Raw genomic sequence first — 18,931 nt, 5'->3', positions numbered from 1 at the left:
CATCGTCCACATTTCTCCGTTGTTGATTTCTTTCTGTCTAAGAAAGTTCTATTTTCATGTCCGAACGGGGAGACTTTATCATTCCAACTTGAAGCCACCCTTGAGTACTCTGAGGTGTGTGTGTCTGCTTGCACGTATGGCGTAAAAGGTTTCTTAAACGGAGAGCGAACTTGAAAAAAGTTGCCGCCGCCTCGCACTCCCTGTTCGATTGTAGCAAGAAGGCAGCGGGCACAGCACTTGCTGTAGTCGTGGCCGAGTGGTTAAGGCGACGGACTTGAAATCCGTTGGGGTCTCCCCGCGCAGGTTCAAATCCTGCCGACTACGGCGTTCTTTGCAGTTGGTCGTGTGCGTGTGTGAAAAAGGACCAGCGCTGTTTTGTTTTCGCTGGGGCCTTTAACACTCTAAATAGCCTGGACCCGCTGCCTTGGAAATCGATTCTTCAGCAACCACGAGTGACGCTTTGCGGCTGGACGCAGATAACGATGCTTTTTCTGCAACCAGCTTTCCAGCAGCTCCGTACTGAACCTGTTCTCCATTGCAACATAGCGGAGGCTCGTCACGTCTATAGCAAGGCTGTATAGGACCGCATACGCCACAGTGACTTTTACACAGACCACATGAAAGGCAAGCAAAATACAGTTTTAAAATTCCAAACACTCACAAGGTCAGAGGAACAGCGATGACCTGAACAGATCTGTTACAGAAGTCTAGGTTGACCTTTTTAGAGCTGTAATTGTATTTTTGTTTAATAGAAGATCAAATCCACTCCCATGTACCAGCACCTTACAGTTTATTGATGTTAATTGTGTTTAAGTAATAAGATTGCTAACGCTGTTGGACTTTAGCTGGTGTTTTTTAGAACAAATTGCTTACTCTTCTGTAAGGAATATGCAGTACGTGCCTTTGTCAGTCATTGCTCACCATACCTGTTACTTTCTTATCTAACTCACTACCTCAAATGGTGAAGGTCCACAAACATAAATGAAAAAAAAAACCCTTGTTGTAGATGAGGTGCACAAAAAAGCAGCCCCTGATAGTGTATAACACATTTATACTATTGCAGAGACACATGTAACACACATATATATATACTGTATATATATGAAACAGAAACAGGAATCGCTTACTCACCTGAAGAATCTCTGTAGGAATATCTAGCATTTATCAATGGAAATAAAAGCTGCTTTAATACAGTGCATGTTCAAACTCAAACCCTCAGCTGCTGTTCTTGTTTGTTTTGTGACAAATTGCAACTGAGCATCGCATGAGCAGTTACGTACCCTTATCTGTTAGGGAATTTCAAGGGATGAGTTAGGTCAGAATGGGTAGGCTGCAAAACAACAAGTAAAGAGTTATTGCAAGATGAAACGTTGTGGCGGTTTTCTTATCTTTTCAGCATGGACTAAACTTTTACGCGTTCCTTATATGCTATATATGTATATATTGGCACCAATGTCGTTCTTAAAAACTAACATGAAATTGTCAGGGACATTCAGCTATATACAAAGAAGAGACAGACAAAGTTATAATTCTATATTAACGTGGCCTACATATTGACGCAATGATCAAACTAACTGACATGTTCTGATTCAGATCCCCTGCAGTTCATGCTAATTAGAACAATAGCAATGCTGAGTCCTCCCCACCCTACTGAGCACAAACTCAGCTGCTCTCCAGTTCTGTTCTGCATGTTTTTTCATTGCAATTGAGCTCAGAGCTGGAGATGATCTCCATACAGTACTGTGTTAACTAGCCCGCACTTGCGTGCTAATTTACTGGTTGTGGCAAATGTTTTTCTCTAGTTCATTTACATGAAGGCAACCTGTTATCGAGGAACCTGAGAGGTTTAAAAGCCTCACGAGCCAGGCAGGACTCGAACCTACAATCTTCTGATCCGAAGTCAGACGCGTTGTCCATTACGCCACTGGCCCACATGACATGCACTTGTACTCCACCACAGAGAGCTCTACACTGCTACTAGTAGTACACTTCCCCATCTAAATTTTCAAAGCAAGAAACTTGTGTTTCCTACTATTTTTATCAGGTTTAAAATATCATCTCCTTAAAACAGAAAAAGTGTTGATGTGTCGTGCTGAAATTCTGACTGATTTTGAATTCAAAGAAAAAACGTTTTCTTCCAAAACACCGTGAAATTGTCACATCTTGCAGACAATAGGTGTATTCCATGTTGAAAAGAGAAGAAAGAAAACCATGGAGCCTTTTACAGGTGTGAGGCTTCTTCAGGTGTGAGAAGACCTCACGGCGAAACATTGTGTTTCCTTTCTTCTCTTTTCAGCATGCAATAAACCTATTACTTGTTCCTTTGCAGCTGTAGCGGCAATGCTTGTTAATAAGACAGAATTAAGTGTTGCGGTGCTTTCCCAAATGAGGCCCCATCTCTTTGTTCATCTCTGTGGTGCAGCCACAGAGAAGCTATTCATGCAGGCTGATTTAAAGATGTTTTCTTTTGATAAGGGACAGCTCCCAAAGGGGGATGCACTTAGCTAAGCCTGGCTATCATGATCAATGGTCATCCATTGGCGCCTATCTGTCTAGGGAGTGCCAGATGGACATCTGGACTGCATTCCTAGGTGTCAGGAGTAAGTGACTCATATCTCACCTTGATCAACCAATCAGGGACTGGTAGGGCCGAGTAACCCACGTGGGACTCTGATGCCCATGGAACTTTCAGCCAATGAATGAGCTGAAGTTCCTCCAGGTAAAAACAGGCAACACAGAGGGCCTGTGAGAATTCTGTGGACTATTCTAAAGGGAATTCAAAGGAGAATTTCAGGGCAGGACAGCCCAGGAGCAGAAGGCTCCCAAGGGCAGGACATTCTTGCAGCGCGCCTCCTGACCATCCTGAGACTCAGCCCAGACAACCACGGAACGGCCAGTGTGTCCGAGTGCCAGAACTTTGCTTTGTTCTAAGAGTCTAGAGCGGAGGTTGCCAGAGAGTAACCAGAGGATCCACCCGAGGTTAGCATCAGCAGCAAGCCTCGTGAACAGGTCGGAACTGTGGACAGCTGAATCACTATTCAGAACTAGCGCTTCATTAGGAACGAACCGGTCCTCTTCCTGACTTGCTGGGACCCACAGTCATCTTTTCTCTTGTGCACAAACTTTGCTAGTTAAAGCCAACACTAACTAGCCGGTCAGTGAGCGTCAGCAGCGCACTGTCGCAAGCCGCACAGCACAGCCTGGCACGGAGCCAGAGAGCCCGCAGGAGATCTGAATCCCCAGAGATTGGATGAGTATTCAACTTCAATGCATTACAACTCGAGAATTCAATTGTTATCCCAACCAGTTGATATCAATTTAATTCCTAAGAGTTATGTACTTGTTTTGAGTATCCAATGTAGAAGTTATAACCAAGTTCATTTACGAAACGGTCTAAATGAATGATGTACTGAACGTATGTCCTCTTGATATATGTAACTCTTCGTAACTGATTGAATATATACCTTTTGTATTCTGATAACCCTCTCGATAAGATCTGTTAGGTTTATATGCATATTCTATGTATTAATAAATGTATCCTCGTGTATTAGTACCTGTGTGTGTGCGTTGTTTGAGTTATATCGCATGGTTGGATTCTAAAGCCATTAAAAGAATCATTTTGTGATTTACGGCTACAATTAATAATTGTCCCCGTAAATGCCCAAACCCTACAGAACTGGTGCCTTCAGAGAGCACACTACACAGCCGAGGCATGCTAACGTAGCTACCCAGCTGAACATCTTGCAGACTCTACTTCTCTCCTGTAGAAGTAAAGCAGGGCTTGCTGGGTGAGCTTTTGCTCCGGTAAATTAGGTCACGTGTCATGTTCAATCACTTCTTCTAAACACAATATTTGCTGGTGCTAGCTTTCCCCATGAAAAGAGACATTTCCCTTACAGTACATGACATATCGTTTTTTTTCCATCAATAAGTATAGAAATAAAACAAAAGAAAAAACGGTGTCACCAAAGAATGCACAGCTCTGTCGCCTTGGGGAGGTGTCAAGGGCACTGAGCTCCTTGGACATGAAAAGTGCCAGATAAATGCCATTTCTCATCATTTCTCTTGGCGTCAGTTCTGCTATTAAATGGGACGGAGGCAAGGGGCTCAGAGAGCAGGTTAAGTGCACACCGAACGCAGATGTGTCTAAGTGTCTGTAAAAGTGCGGTGCTCCGCTGGCGCTGTTCCCTAGTGGCTTAAAGTGCCTGTCTGGTAAGCAGGCGATCCTGGGTCCGGATACCAGCGGTGCCTCTCTCTGTGTCTTGTTGTGCCGAATGTCTCATTTCAGACAAACATGCACAGCTTGGTTCAGTTTAATGCAAGAATTCATTTCCTTTCTGGAAGAACTTGTTTTTGAAGAAATCCATACAGCTTGTGAAAGATGAAATCCATTTCTTGGTTGTCAGTGGAAAAATATTGCCGGCTGCAAGAAGCGCAAGTGATTGTTTTCCTTGACCATAAACCTGCAAATGTAGAAAGTACCAAAGGCCATCAGTCTCTGTGGTGCAATCGGTTAGCGTGTTTGGCTGTTAACTGACAGGTTGGTGGTTCAAGCCCACTTGGGGACGTATATCTCAGTGTTTCCAATGTCAACATTGTCACCGCTAAAGAAGATGGCGCAGCAGGCTCCACAGCCGAGATGTTGTGCTTCTTTTCTTCTCTTCTCAGCATGGAGTAAACCTTTGCTTGATCCTTTGCAGCCTACGCATGCTGACGCAGCTACCTTTCTCTTAACGCGCCTCAATCATTATTCACCAAAACGATCAGCAGAATATGTCGCCTTTGTGGTGATGTCACTCCTCTGCTTCACAAATGTCCTTAGTGACGGGCCATTTCTTTCGGCCATTTTTCCGGAGTGGTTATTGATTGATCCATCATTTCCCTCATGCTTTCCATCACTAGATTGAAAAAAACAGAAACAGGCTGACAGGACGACAATCAAATTGCAAAAACTCATCAAAGCACTCGATAGAGTATTTGAATCCACAAGTAGCTACGAGCAACTTTGTCCTGGCTTGCATGAAAGTTGGAAAATGTCAAAAAGAAAAAGATGGTGGCTTTTTCATATCCGTTCTTTTATTTTTAGTTTGTTGGCTCTTCTGTCCATTGTCCTCCTGCCTGGCTCTTGACCTGTAACTGTCTGAATGCACACAGTAGACTTTCAGGCGGGGGATTTGTCCTGAGCCTCTGTGAAAGACCCACCCACCCCCATAAATAACTGTTCTTTCTGCGACCGACCAATGCACCACGAGTGCCCCTGTCGGTCTACCAATCACGTACCACAGTATTGCGCGTCATGGTGCGTCACAATTTGCAAGGACGTAGCCAATTACCCGCGGTATGTGTCTGTGCCGCGCACTTTGAATGGTTGCATCTGTATGTCATTTTTAAGCCATTTTTTTGACCACGCACGAATATTCTTTTCTCCATAGCTTTGCAATGGAGACTCAGAACGCCTTCAAACCAAATGCATTTTAAAGACCATGACTTATTAAAATTTTTTACACTCTCTACATCAAACTATCAGTGAGCTAATTATCTTTTTTTAAACCTCCGGTTTTTCAATGATGCATAATTACGCACTAACTGGAACCTGGTGGACCACTCTATACACATGTTCACAATGTGAGAAAGACTGCTCAATACGGTTTTGTGCGAAAAACCTGTATATCACCATAGGAAGCAGAACAGTGCAGTCTCCAATTCCCCAGACTGTAAGCATGGGACCAAAGCTTTGTTTGATTTCTGAAACCCTTTCTTTGTATCCTGTTTTCATTCAGGTAAGGGTCAACTATATACACAATACTGCTGACAGCAGGAAAATTAAAAATATTCTTTACTCAGCAGCATATTAAAAACAGCTCCCATGATGTACCAACCGATTTTTTACACAGAAGGCTGACACAGCTTTGCGTTCTGAATCTCTTTTTCTCGTGCTTTTATTTAATGTGGCACTATGCACTGGGATAGGGGAATGCTGTTCAGAAGACAATAGCATTCAAACCACAGCACCCATAATACTGCAAGTAAGTGTTTTACACACTAAGCAGGTCCTCTGACCTTTCCAAGCCTTGCTTTGGCTTGTGAAACCTTTTTGTTTTATATTGGCACCATGAGACATGAAATACACTGGGATAGTGGGGTCTTCTTCATGACTCAATTTCTTTTTAAGCACAACACCCACTTTGCTGCAGTTAAGTGTTTCACATACTAGGCCGGTCCTCTGACCTTTCCCAGCTTTGTTTTGGGTTGTGAAACTTTTCTTTATTTTTTAATGATTTTTTGAATACAGCACTACAGGTAATATACTGAAATAAGGGGGTCTTCTTTAAAATGCATCTGGTTTGAAGGCGTTCTGTGTTTCCATTGTGTTGATATGGACAAGAGAATATTAGTGAGTTGTCAAAAAAATGTCATAAAAACAACAAAGTGAAGGCTGTGAAAACAGTCACAATGTACTTTATACACAAAGCAAGTGTTCTCGTAACCCGAGGAGGTTTCGTGAAAACGCTACTGGCATGCCAAAATCGTTATCGAACTTTACCCTGGTGCATGCCGGGAGGAATTCATGCACTACAGATGAAAGGGGGCAGGCACGTACAGTTCACATTGAAGCCACAGGTACTCTTCTCGGATGTTGCACAAACCAATCCTAATGTCCTGAAAGCATTGCAGCATGTTTGTGTCTCTCTTCCTGTAGCTGCAGGACGACTGACACGAATGGACAATCACAATCTGTGGCGTTTAGCGTGACATAGTCTTGCAGGCATCGTGCTGTCTCACTGCAATACTATACCACTCGAGGAAACAGTCCATCTGGCCATGAAACTCATTTGAACGTCTAGCTACAGTTACTAACAATATCATGATTTATTCACAATACAGATGCAGCCATTCAAAGTGAGCGGTACAGACACGTACCGCAGGTAATTGGCTGCGGTGTCGCGTATCATGACGTAAGATGACGCGGGGTACCGCGGTGCGTGATTGGTTGACCGACAGGGGCACTCGTGGTCAGTTGGTCTGTCGTAGAAAGACTTACTGTAAATGTCTTTACTGTGCCCGTTGTAGATATTGAATTTTACCACTGAAGGGAAATCTTAGTAGCTGAGCATAAAAAGAATAGGAGCATACTGTAACGCGTGTGAAGGTCATAAACGATATTAATTTTGGAACATAAACATACAGTATATAGCTGGTCTTGGTACTTTAAAGAAAAAAATACACACCAGTATTCCATTTCTCCCTAAACATTGTAAGCTTCGAAGTCTTTAACTAACGTGATACCGGAGTCAACAAGCATACTTTTAGAATTTGATTAAAAGGGAATATAATATGGAATCGCGTATCTAAAGAATTTAATAACGGTATTCGTGTGCTGCGACAGGGCTGTGTAGGGCTGTTTCGCCTGCCTGTTCATGTGAGCTGTCTTGTAACCGACTGGTCTAGGTGCGTGTCTACCAACTGCCACGTTGTGTGTTTGAATCCAGCTGGTGCTGGACTTTTCTTTTAACAAACATTTCTTCGAAAAAATAGAATAGCGATATTATGGACAATCAATTGACTTTTATATTTCAAAATATCGCAACATGATCGATATTTGCGATATTTTGAACATATCTTCCCTTCTGACAGCGGTTCCTGCTTCTATTGTGTGTGTGTGTGCAACAGAGTTAATTTTTATACAGAAATGGAGGCTGGACAGTATGCGTTACAATATAAACATTTATATTGATTTAAATCGTGTTCTGATTTAAATCGCAAACGCGTGTTTAATTATGTGTTTTTTAATCATAATCAGGCTAATGCATTTCTACATTTTCTGTATGAACCAGCTTAGAGGTTCATACAGAAAGACAGCTTGTGTTTAAATTGAGTGTAAGGTAATTTATGCTTCTAAAGTCATGGTCAGCATTTATTATTGTACTGTGCTGTAAACTTTTTCTGTGCCTAGTCACATTATTTTATAGCGTTTTTATTGTGTTATTAAATCCGGTGGCGCTGTGTGTTGGTTTCCTGACTCCCATTATTTAAACTGCGACACTGATCATTCATCTCTAAATAAACTTTATTTTATATAGCGTTTTAAGCGAATAGGTAATTAGATTGCTCATAAACCTAATCGCTTTTTCTACATAAACACAGCGTGATTGCTCTCTGAAAATGCTTTTCCTTTATTTTTAAAGTAGGCTCAGATTTCAACTATAGATCGTATTATTATAAACTTTCTTGGAAAAATGTATTTTATGTAAACCATGTTTGCTATTAATTCATTTAGGGCTAAAATATGTTCATTGTCTTCCAATCGAGTCGAGTTGACATTGGAAGCCTGCCACACCCGGACTGTTAAACCAACGCATTAGCACGTCAAAGCCCATATTGGTATTGAGCCAGTATTGTCTTTAGTATTCCCCCCCTCTCCCCTCAATTCAATTCAAGGTGTTTTATTTGCATGACAGATGGGTACAAGCAGTGTTGGGTATGTATATTGTAATGCTTACGGCAGACAGGCACTGTGTAAGAGCTGGCGCACCAGGGCAGCGCACCGAGGGAGCGTCTGCATTTATAACTTAGTTTTTAAAATTAGTCAAGCAATATGAAGCATCTCCTTTTACGTTTAAGTCCCTTAAATACATTGAGCACAGCTTTCTCACCACTTAAGATTGCTTTTGATACCATCCTTACACAAAGCAGAAGGGAGATCTTAGTGCCTGAGCATAAAAAGAATAGGAGCATACTGCAACGCGTGTGAAGTCCATAAACGATATTAATTTTGGAACTTAAACATACAGTATATGGCTGGTCTCGGTACTTTAAAGAAAACATACACACCAGTAATCCATTTCTCCATAAACATTTTAAGCATCGAAGTCTTTAACTAACGCGATACCGGAGTCAACAAGCATACTTTTAGAATTTGATTAAAAGGGAATATAATATGGAATCGCGTATCTCAAGAAATTAATAACGATATAATTATATTCATGTTGCAAAAGAACTGCAACGGACATAAAAACTCCCTTGCTTTAGCGTTCCATAATTTCTAACTACGAAAATGCCAGGTGAAAGGATTTGTAAACATATTTTGTTAAAGCAAGTCAGTTTTTTCCGCAACACATAAAAGACATTTTTCCAAGAAAGTTTAGCCTTTGTCACTAATGAAACCACTAAATAAAGACATAAATATAGAAATCGTAAGATTTGTTTTATTTAATGTTGGTAGCAGGATGAACTGTCAGAGTGTATATTTTGTCGCAGAGTTGCTGCAAGATGTTAACACTGAAAAAGGTATTTAGAAATGAGTTATTTCAAGATGAAAATTTTCAGAATAATTGCAAATCTAGCAGGATAGAGAAAGCACAGAAAACTGGCAGTTAGATTGATCAGATTAGTATGAAAAGTCATTTAGCAAAGGGAATGAGAAGAGTGACAAACTAGTATACTTTAGATCTTTTTTTCTGAACCAGGGAAAATCTGATCATGTTTCCCTATAACAATAATAAAAAACTTTATTTGATATATCACCATTAAAGGTGGCATCTCAAAGCAATACAGTAGATGTAAAAACAGATAAAAGGACCACAGATTACAAAGTAAATGCATATAAGAAAGACAAGCAGTTAGAGGTGCTACCAAAATTAGAAAATGAAGCAGATACAGACACTAAGTCTTCTGAAAAGAAAGGTTCTGAGGTTAGATTTAAACTGGCCCTGGTGTGTGTGTGTTTGTGTCTGTCTGTCCTGTGATGGACTGGCGCTATGTCCAGGGTGTATTCTGCCTTGTGTCCGTCGCTTACTGGGATAGGCTCCAAATCCTCTGTACTGGATAAAGAGATTAGAAATGGATGGAAGTAAAGGCACTGTGTGGATGGAACTATACACAGTGTTAGAAACCCACTATGAAATGGCAGCATCTCACTGAGAATAAAACATTTTATAGTGCTGGCTTAAGGAAACAGCCTTTCCACCTCTCTTGCACATCAGTATCCATACCTAGTTATTTAAACAAATTGCCTCTAATTATAAACATCTTAATATGCTGGCTCTGTGGATCCGCATCAGCTATGTTTGCCCATTCCTTCAATTCATGTGTATCCAACACACAGTTCAACGCTAGCAACTACACAAAATCTAAAATATGAGCTCTACTTGCCACTTACAATACCAACAGTACCAGCTAACTTTAGTAGTGACATTTTCATGGATCTTTTTAACAATAAAATTTACAACATCAGACTTCAGACACAATTAAACAGGCCTCAAAAAGTCTGGTACAAACATTTTCAGCATGGAATAAACCTTTACTTTACTTACTAAAAAGATTTGGTGCTCAGTAACATGACTTAGAAAATGACAGAAGACATACGTATCATGCTTATCCTTCTATTTTTCATAATCGTAAACTCCTTAAGGCAGTTACATTTTCTCTGTTCTGACATGGAGTTACAGAGAAATTTAAATTCTAATAAGAGATTTGTAATGAGGAAAGTCATACCAATCACTCATACCAGGATTTGCAATTACAATACAAATACTTTCTTTCTGTATGTGTTTATTTTGCAGTTTGAGTCTATGGCATTCCTTTGGGGGTCTATACTCCAAGGCATTACTTTTTTATGGGAACATGACATTTTTTTAAAGTCTTTTAATGCAAGCTTCATATAAACCCTTAGCAGTGGTTACTGTCTGGAGCAGGTACTTGAATGGCACAGATTCATTGAAATGATTCAATTTCTTTTGAAAATATTTGGGATAATACATATTCCAGAAATCACAGCCGTTGAATTATCCAGAAATTAATTTCTCTCAGGGTGTATTTAACCCCTCATGGATGGCATTGTATGAAATGAGTTTGTAGTTCCCCATTTGCCTCTATTATGAGATGCTGTGGACACTATTTTATACATTTTAGGAGTGTCCATAGGAAGGTATGTTCTAGAAAGAGTGAACTTCTGTTTTGCCATTATTTTTAATAGGGGCGTTACATGTTTACATTTGGTGCTCCTACTAGAGGAGAGGATATGATTAATCTAGGCTTATCACAGAAACTGAAACACATCTGGTTGGTGAGTCTACTGTGGGTAAAATGTTACTGGTACCGCATGTTGTAAAGCTCGGTATTTTCTCTCTTGGCCTGACTTTTTTTAATGTCTGAGTGTTAGAATCCATGTTGTTGCTGGTAAGGGAACGGTAGGTGCTGTGATTGACACAGTCAAAGCCTTGTACAGAGATACCATTGTAGCTGTTTGACAGTATTTTAGATGCCCTTAGTTAAAAGCATGGGGGAGTACTGCCAAGGGGAGGGGGGGGAGCAAGGATTTTTTCTTTGAGTTTGTGAGGTTATTTTTTGTTATATTGTGTTTCAGAAAGCAAGAAAATAAAATTTACTGTATGATAAAAAGAGAAAGAGCTGGAGTAGATCCTCAGATCAGTTTGCTACCAGCAATCAAACAAAAAAATGGAAAGAATTGTCTCCTCCTGTTTGGAACCTTTCTTACTGTCTTATAATTTATCAGGCTACCTTTTAATTTCCACTGAGAGAAGGAAGTCACTTGTCATGCAGCTATTTTATTCTTCATTGCACAATATGCTCTAAGTTAGCAAATGAAACATGAACACTGATTGAAATAAATCAAGAATACGATTAACATGAATGTATAAACATCCAAACTATACTTTATCACATTTAATTATTGGGTTAGCTTTTTATTGAGCCAAAATGTTATAAATGTGTGAACGTCTGTAAAATGGAAATATTTATATTTTTCTCTTTTCTGTTACCTGCCTGACAGCATTTTGTATCCCATTCTGTATATTACTGGAAAATATGAGACCCAACCTAAAGAATTCATGGGGGTAGTGGGACACAGTACTGGAAAGAGTCTCCTAAAGGGACAGAGCTATTAGTACTTATGTGTTTGAGTCTGGAGAATATAGTAAACTCTAAACATTAAGGGAATGCATGGAATCGGAAAATATAAATTGCATAGTACACAAGACTTAACTGGTTTTATTCTAGGAAAGCAGACAAGACTGAGTCATGGGACTCAGAGGATCCAAGGCTAGACTGAGTATAATAGGCTTCGGGCTTCTATTGTGACATCTACTGTAAATTACAGAAATGTTAAAAGTAAACAAAATAAAGTAACTAAAATGTGGTCTGAAATCACCCCTTTAGACACCCCTTTTACTTCACTGGTGTCAGATATGAAAGGCAATAGTCTCCCGTTCTGTCTGCTGTGTGTTGCAGCAGAGGGACTCCCTGCAGATGAAAGGGGCAGAGTAACTTGCATGCCCTCTAGTACAGTTTACACATGCATGACTTTAAAAGCTAGCAAGACAGGTTTCGATTCACATTAGCTGGCGAGCCTTGTTAAAAAAACGAATGATAATGTAACATGCCACTGTTCATGAACAAAGTTATACTGAGATTTCCTAAGATACGCGATTAAAAAATAAATTAATAAAAATTTGAATCTCCTGCGGAACACATTCCATAAGAATCAGCGGTTTTACAGTATATATCGCCTTTAAAGGTGGCTTCTCAAAACGCTTTTCGGGATAAAAACAACCAGAACAGCAGCAACAACAATATTGTATTTCGTTGCACTTTGAAAACCAAGTAATAACTTAACTATACAGTACGTGCAAACGTTTCGTATGTTGCTGTCGTGAATGCCTGCGTACCCATAAGTATCTTATTTGCCTTGCGTCTGTCTACAGTATCTCTGTCCCACTACCCCCCTCTCTCCCTCAATTCAATTCAATTCAAGGTGTTTTATTTGCATGACAGATGGGTACAATTCTTGTTGGGAATATATACTTTGATATTTACACCCGGCGCGGCACCGAGGGAGCATCTGCATTTATAACTTGGTTTTTAAAATTAGTCAAGCAATATGAAGCATCTCCTTTTACTTTTAAGTCCCTTAAATACATTGAGCACAGCTTTCTCACCATCCTTACACAAAGCAGAAACTGTCCGATGACTCACAGTACAAGTGGAAAGATTACAGATTTTAATCGTCTTTAATTTTGTCTTTAATTTTGCCTGTGGAGTGTATCTTATTAAGCTCTAAATTGCATTTTGAGCGCGGTTTTTGACTTTTTTTTAATTGCATTTTGGGCGCGGACAGCACATACAAGGGTTAATGAACTGCGCCAAGAAATTTAAAATAGTATTCTTTAGGTGTGAGGGTAGGAGTGGACCGCAGCAGGCATAATCAGCAAACCAGATAAACAAAGAACAGGACAGGTGAGATGTGTATCCAGAAAGCGAGTGATCAGAAAAAGGAAATGGAAAACGCAGAAAAGGAAATGCTTTACAGGATAAAAACAATAACAACAGTAGTGGCTGGGCAAACGATTTTTTTTATCGAAATACAAATTGAGATACTGTACTGTATAATGATGTGCATGAAAAAAGGTATACTGCAATTTTCCTTAGATACGCGATTAATGCTTCGTAGGAGGAGGCGGTCTTTTCCTCTTGTCTAACCACAAACAAAACATTCCTGTTAGACAAGAGGAATTGAAAAAAAACAAATATTGTCAATGAAAACCGGTGTGTGTGTCTCTCCCTGCTGGATGTCCCTCTCACAAACTGCTGAATGAATAAAATAATTTTATTGAAAACGCGTTTGCGATTGTCTGGTATTTAATTTGGTCCCTTTTAACTGTTTTTCGATCTACTGTATTGCTTTGAGATGCCACTTTTAAAGACGATATGTAAAATAAAGTTTTTTATTATTGTTATAGAGAAACATAATCAGATTTTCCCTGGTTCAGAAAAAAGATCTAAAGTGCTACACATAACTTTCTTAATTCGATGTATTTAAAGCAGTGAACTACTGTAGGTGGCACATAACATTCAGAAATACAATCATGTATTTGACAAATAAAAACGATTATAATCTAATCCTTCCACGTTTGATCCCAAAATCCCCAGAAATATAAATCTTGACGGGTAGAAAGCTATGCTGAAAGTTTATTAAGATACTTAGAAGACAAAGATACTGTATCAATTTATGTTGCATTAGCCTGATTATGATTAAAAAACACATATAATTAAACACGCGTTTGCGATTTAAATCAGAACACGATTTAAATCAATATAAATGTTTATATTGTAACGCATACTGTCCAGCCTCCATTTCTCTATAAAAATTTACTCTGTTGCACACACACACACAATAGAAGCAGGAACCGCTGTCAGAAGGGAAGATATGTTCAAAATATCGCAAATATCGATCATGTTGCGATATTTTGAAATATAAAAGTCAATTGATTGTCCATAATATCGCTATTCTATTTTTTCGAAGAAATGTTTGTTAAAAGAAAAGTCCAGCACCAGCTGAATTCAAACACACAACCTGCCAGTTGGTAGTCACGCACCTAGACCAGTCAGCTACAAGACAGCTCGCATGAACAGGCAGGCGAAACAGCCCTACACATCCCTGTCGCAGCACACGAATACCGTTATTAAATTCTTTAGATACGCGATTCCATATTATATTAGCAGAAAAGCTTAAAACTACCACTTTTTCACACGCTATTTCACATGCTAGTTAAATACTTCGATGCTTAAAATCGTTAGGGAGAAATGGAATACCGGTGTGTATTTTTCCTTTAAAGTGCCGATTCCTGGAATCTGACTGGCTGACACCCCTCTGAAGTGGTTCCATAAAATCTGGTATACGGAAAAGAAAGCGTTGATAAATACAAGTGTCTTTTAATACACTCTTTGCTGTGCTCTTGAGGATCCTTGTGATATTTTAAGCTCTAGTTGAATGATAGGTGTCGCATTTTAAATCATTTTCGTAGTTAGAAATTATGAAACGCCCTGTTAAAAGCAAGGAAGTTTTTATGCCCGTTGAAGTAAAACAAAATGCCTGACAAAGTATGGCTTGGACAGATTCCAAGTGCTTGTACAAATGTGCTAAAGAAATTATACCTTGAGTATACAGCTTGTCCAAAGTCATCCATTATTAATACTATTAGTAATATCTTCAGTAAAGGCTTTGATGCATAAATATTTCTGATAAAGGTAGGTTGTGTACTTTTGTCCAACTGAGCAATCTTGCTTTCATAAAATATAACAACATTTTAATGACTGATGATTAACATGCTGTAATACACAGTTCAAAATTAAAGGCTCAAATGCTGTACATGAGAGGTTAAGCTCCCCCTGGCGGTTTTACAAGGCGACGCCGGATAGTTAACCACGTGACACCACGTTAACTGCGTGATACCGCGTGATACTGCGACACGCCCACCGGGGTATGCCGCGAAATACCTCACCCATTTTGAATGGCTGCATCTGTGTGCAAGGTAGAATTGTCTGTATGCAAGGTAGAACTGCTTCTTAAGAAGAACGTCAATTACTAAGAAATGTTTGTAGAGAGAAAAACATCTCCTAATATGGAAACTTGGAGTGAGCTTTCCTGTGTGTGTCTACTGTATTAAACTCATTGCATTTATCATCTCGGGGAGCTAGATGTTTGTAGATCTGTATGAGAGATTGCTCTCAGATCTGCATGATCTATCCTCCTCATGCGCATGAATAAAGGACTCGGCCTGACCACATCTAACCTGAGTGAAGACTTTTCTTCGACACGTATCTAAAGAAATTAATAACGATATAATTATATTCATGTACTGCAACACAGTAGTACACGCTGTACAATGTCTGTTGATTCTGTATGTGTAGGGCTGTTTCACCTCTCCTTACATGCCCTTGTAGGGTGGTACTGTGGTCTACATTCCTTACTTGTAAACCATGAGTTGTGTGTTCAAATCCAGCTGGTGCTATGCCTTCTCTTTTAACAAACATTTCTTTGAAAAAATAGAATAGCAATATTATGGACAATTAATTGACAATAAATATAGAAAAGCACATTTTAAATTTGGGAAATAGTTTTAATATGTAAATAGTTCCCTGGTTCTGCACCCCTGGGTGTTTCTCTCTCTCTCGCTCGTTTGTTCGCCCTCCTCCCCTCCCTCTCTCTCTCTCTCTCTCTCTCTCTCTCTTGCCTTCCCCCCCTCTCTCTCTCAATTCAGTTCAATTCAATGTGCTTTATTAGCAGGGCTCTTCGTGTGTCTCTCTCTGGTCAGGGCGCGGGAGAGCTCGCTTGGCAGGTGTTGACGGAGAAGAAAATAAAGGCAACTTTTAACTCCACAAGTCACACACCAATACACACCAATACTCAATTTCTCCCTAAACATTTTAAGCACCAAAGTCTTACATGTGGTTTTCATCACTCTCTGCAGGAGTGCTGGCTGTGACGAATTAAACCGGTTTCACAGGTATTTTCAAAGTAGAAGGGGTCGAGTCTTCAGTGGGAGGGGGGAACAAGCTGCCCAGCTGTGTGGAATGCCACAGAACCCCAAACAGACAATACACAATAGCTGAATATTTGACCAAGATATCCAGACACAGCTGTATGAGCTCCACCAGTAAAACTATAAGTATTACGCTGGTCCATACTATTTGCAACAGTCATTTTAAATGAAAAGACTATTTTTTCATCGACAAAAAGTAACACCCACCACAGCATTTTGTTGATCTAACTAACAAGGATGGGACATTAGCTAGCCAATATGATAAAGGAATAACTTACTTTTTTGTTTATTTCTTTAGCACATTTATTTGAACATTTCCATCGATTGTACAAGCACTGAAAAACTGTTCAATCCCTAGTTCGTCGGGCATTTTCTTTTACTATAACAGATATAAAAACTCCCTTACTTTTAACAGAGCGTTTCATAATTTCTAACAACGAAAATGATTTAAACTGCGACACTTTTATAATTCAACGAGAGTTCAAAATATCACAAGGATCCTCAAGAGATCAACAAAGACAACAGAAAAAGATATGTGTATAAGATACTGTCCATGGGAATCCAAGCTTTTTTATCTATGCTAAGAAGTAGTCTTTAAAATTTCTTCATTACACAGTGAAGTCGAAATTCCGGAATGTGCCTATATTAATACGCTGGGCAAACGTTCCAATGTCAAGCACTCGTGGTGCATTGATTGGTAGTGAAATGATTTAATCATTTAATCTCTTTACTGTGCACATTTTAATCCGCTTAGTATTGAATATTTATATAAAATTTTACCACTTAAGGGAAATTTTAGTAGCTGAGCATAAAAAGGAGCATAACACATTTGAAGGTCATAAACGACATTAATTTAGGACCATAAACATATTACCGTATGTAAACTGTACTGTATATGGCTGGTCTTGGTAGTTTAAAGAAAAAATACACACCAGTCTTCCATTTCTCCCTAAACATTTTAAGCATCAAAGTTGTATGAAATGGTCCCCAGATATGCGATTGCTGTTGTAGCGGCAATGCTTGTTAATAAGACAGAATTAAGTGTTGCTGTGCTTTCCCAAATGAGGCCTCATCTCTCCCTTCATCTCTGTGGTGCAGCCACAGAGAAGCTATTCATGCAGGTTGATTTAAAGATGTTTTCTTTTGATAAGGGACAGCTCCCAAAGGGGGATGCACTTAGCTAAGCCTGGCTATCATGATCAATGGTCATCCATTGGCGCCTATCTGTCTAGGGAGTGCCAGATGGACATCTGGACTGCATTCCTAGGTGTCAGGAGTAAATGACTCATATCTCACCTTGATCAACCAATCAGGGACTGGTAGGGCCGAGTAACCCACGTGGGACTCTGATGCCCATGGAACTTTCAGCCAATGAATGAGCTGAAGTTCCTCCAGGTAAAAACAGGCAACACAGAGCTCCAAGTGAATTCTGTGAACTTTTTCGGACTATTCTAAAGGGAATTCAAAGGAGAATTCCAGGGCAGGACGGCCCAGGAGCAGAAGGCAGGACATTCTCACAGCGCGCCTCCTGACCATCCTGAGACTCAGCCCGGACAACCACGGAACGGCCAGTGTGTCCGAGTGGCAGAACTTTGCTTTGTTCTAAGAGTCTAGAGCGGAGGTTGCCAGAGAGTAACCAGAGGATCCACCCGAGGTTAGCATCAGCAGCAAGCCTCGTGAACAGGTCAGAACTGTGGACAGCTGAATCACTATTCAGAACTAGCGCTTCATCAGGAACGAACCGGTCCTCTTCCTGACCTGCTGGGACCCACAGTCATCTTTTCTCCTGAGCACAACTTTGCTAGTTTCAGCCAAAACTAACTAGCTGGTCTTCAGAGAGCAGTGCAGAGCATCAGCAGGGCACCGTCGCAAGCCGCACAGCACAGCCTGGCACGGAGCCAGAGAGCTCACAGGAGATGTGAAACCCCAGAGATTGGATGAGTATTCAACTTCACTGCATTACTGCTCGAGAATTCAATTGTTATCCCAACCAGTTGATATCAATTTAATTCCAAAGAGTTATGTACTTGTTTTGAGTATCTAATGTAGAAGTTATAACCAAGTTCATTTACGAAACGGTCTAAATGAATGATATACTGAACGTATGTCCTCTTGATATATGTAACTCTTCGTAACTGATTGAATATATACCTTTTGTATTCTGATAACCCTCTCGATAAGATCTGTTAGGTTTACATGCATATTCTATGTATTAATAAATTTATCCTCATGTATTAGTACCTGTGTGTGTGCGTTGTTTGAGTTATATCGCAAGGTTGGATTCTAAAGCCATTAAAAGAATCAATTTTGTGATTTACGGCTACAATTAATAATTGTCCCCATAAATGCCCAAACCCTACAGAACTGGTGCCTTCAGAGAGCACACTACACTGTATAGAATGAATTTTAATTTAAAAAAATTATTTAACACGAAAATTAAGCTGTTTACGTTCCTCCGCCTGAGATTATAGTCACTCGTTGCTACGAAACACAGAAACACAGCCACAGGTAACTAGCAAAGAGAGGACATTAGCTAGCCAATATGATAAAGGAATAAATGATTTTTTATTTCTTTTGCACATTTATTTGAA

General features: G+C 39.8%; 2 non-coding genes across 2 annotated transcripts; one reads left to right on the top strand and one right to left on the bottom strand.

Moving 5' to 3' along the window:
- The first annotated feature begins 242 nt into the window (after positions 1 to 242).
- On the top strand, positions 243 to 324 carry trnas-uga (transfer RNA serine (anticodon UGA)). Its single transcript has one exon. It is a non-coding gene; the product is annotated as a tRNA-Ser (tRNA).
- A 1,534-nt stretch (positions 325 to 1,858) lies between these two features.
- On the bottom strand, positions 1,859 to 1,931 carry trnar-ucg (transfer RNA arginine (anticodon UCG)). The gene has a single exon. It is a non-coding gene; the product is annotated as a tRNA-Arg (tRNA).
- Between the last annotated feature and the right edge of the window lie 17,000 nt (positions 1,932 to 18,931).

Source organism: Atractosteus spatula, chromosome 27 (genome assembly GCF_055471065.1).
Source record: "Atractosteus spatula isolate fAtrSpa1 chromosome 27, fAtrSpa1.hap1, whole genome shotgun sequence".
Taxonomy (NCBI): Eukaryota; Metazoa; Chordata; class Actinopteri; order Semionotiformes; family Lepisosteidae; genus Atractosteus; species Atractosteus spatula.
The sequence above is the reverse complement of the archived record's forward strand: the minus strand, read 5'-3'. Positions and strand labels throughout refer to the sequence as shown.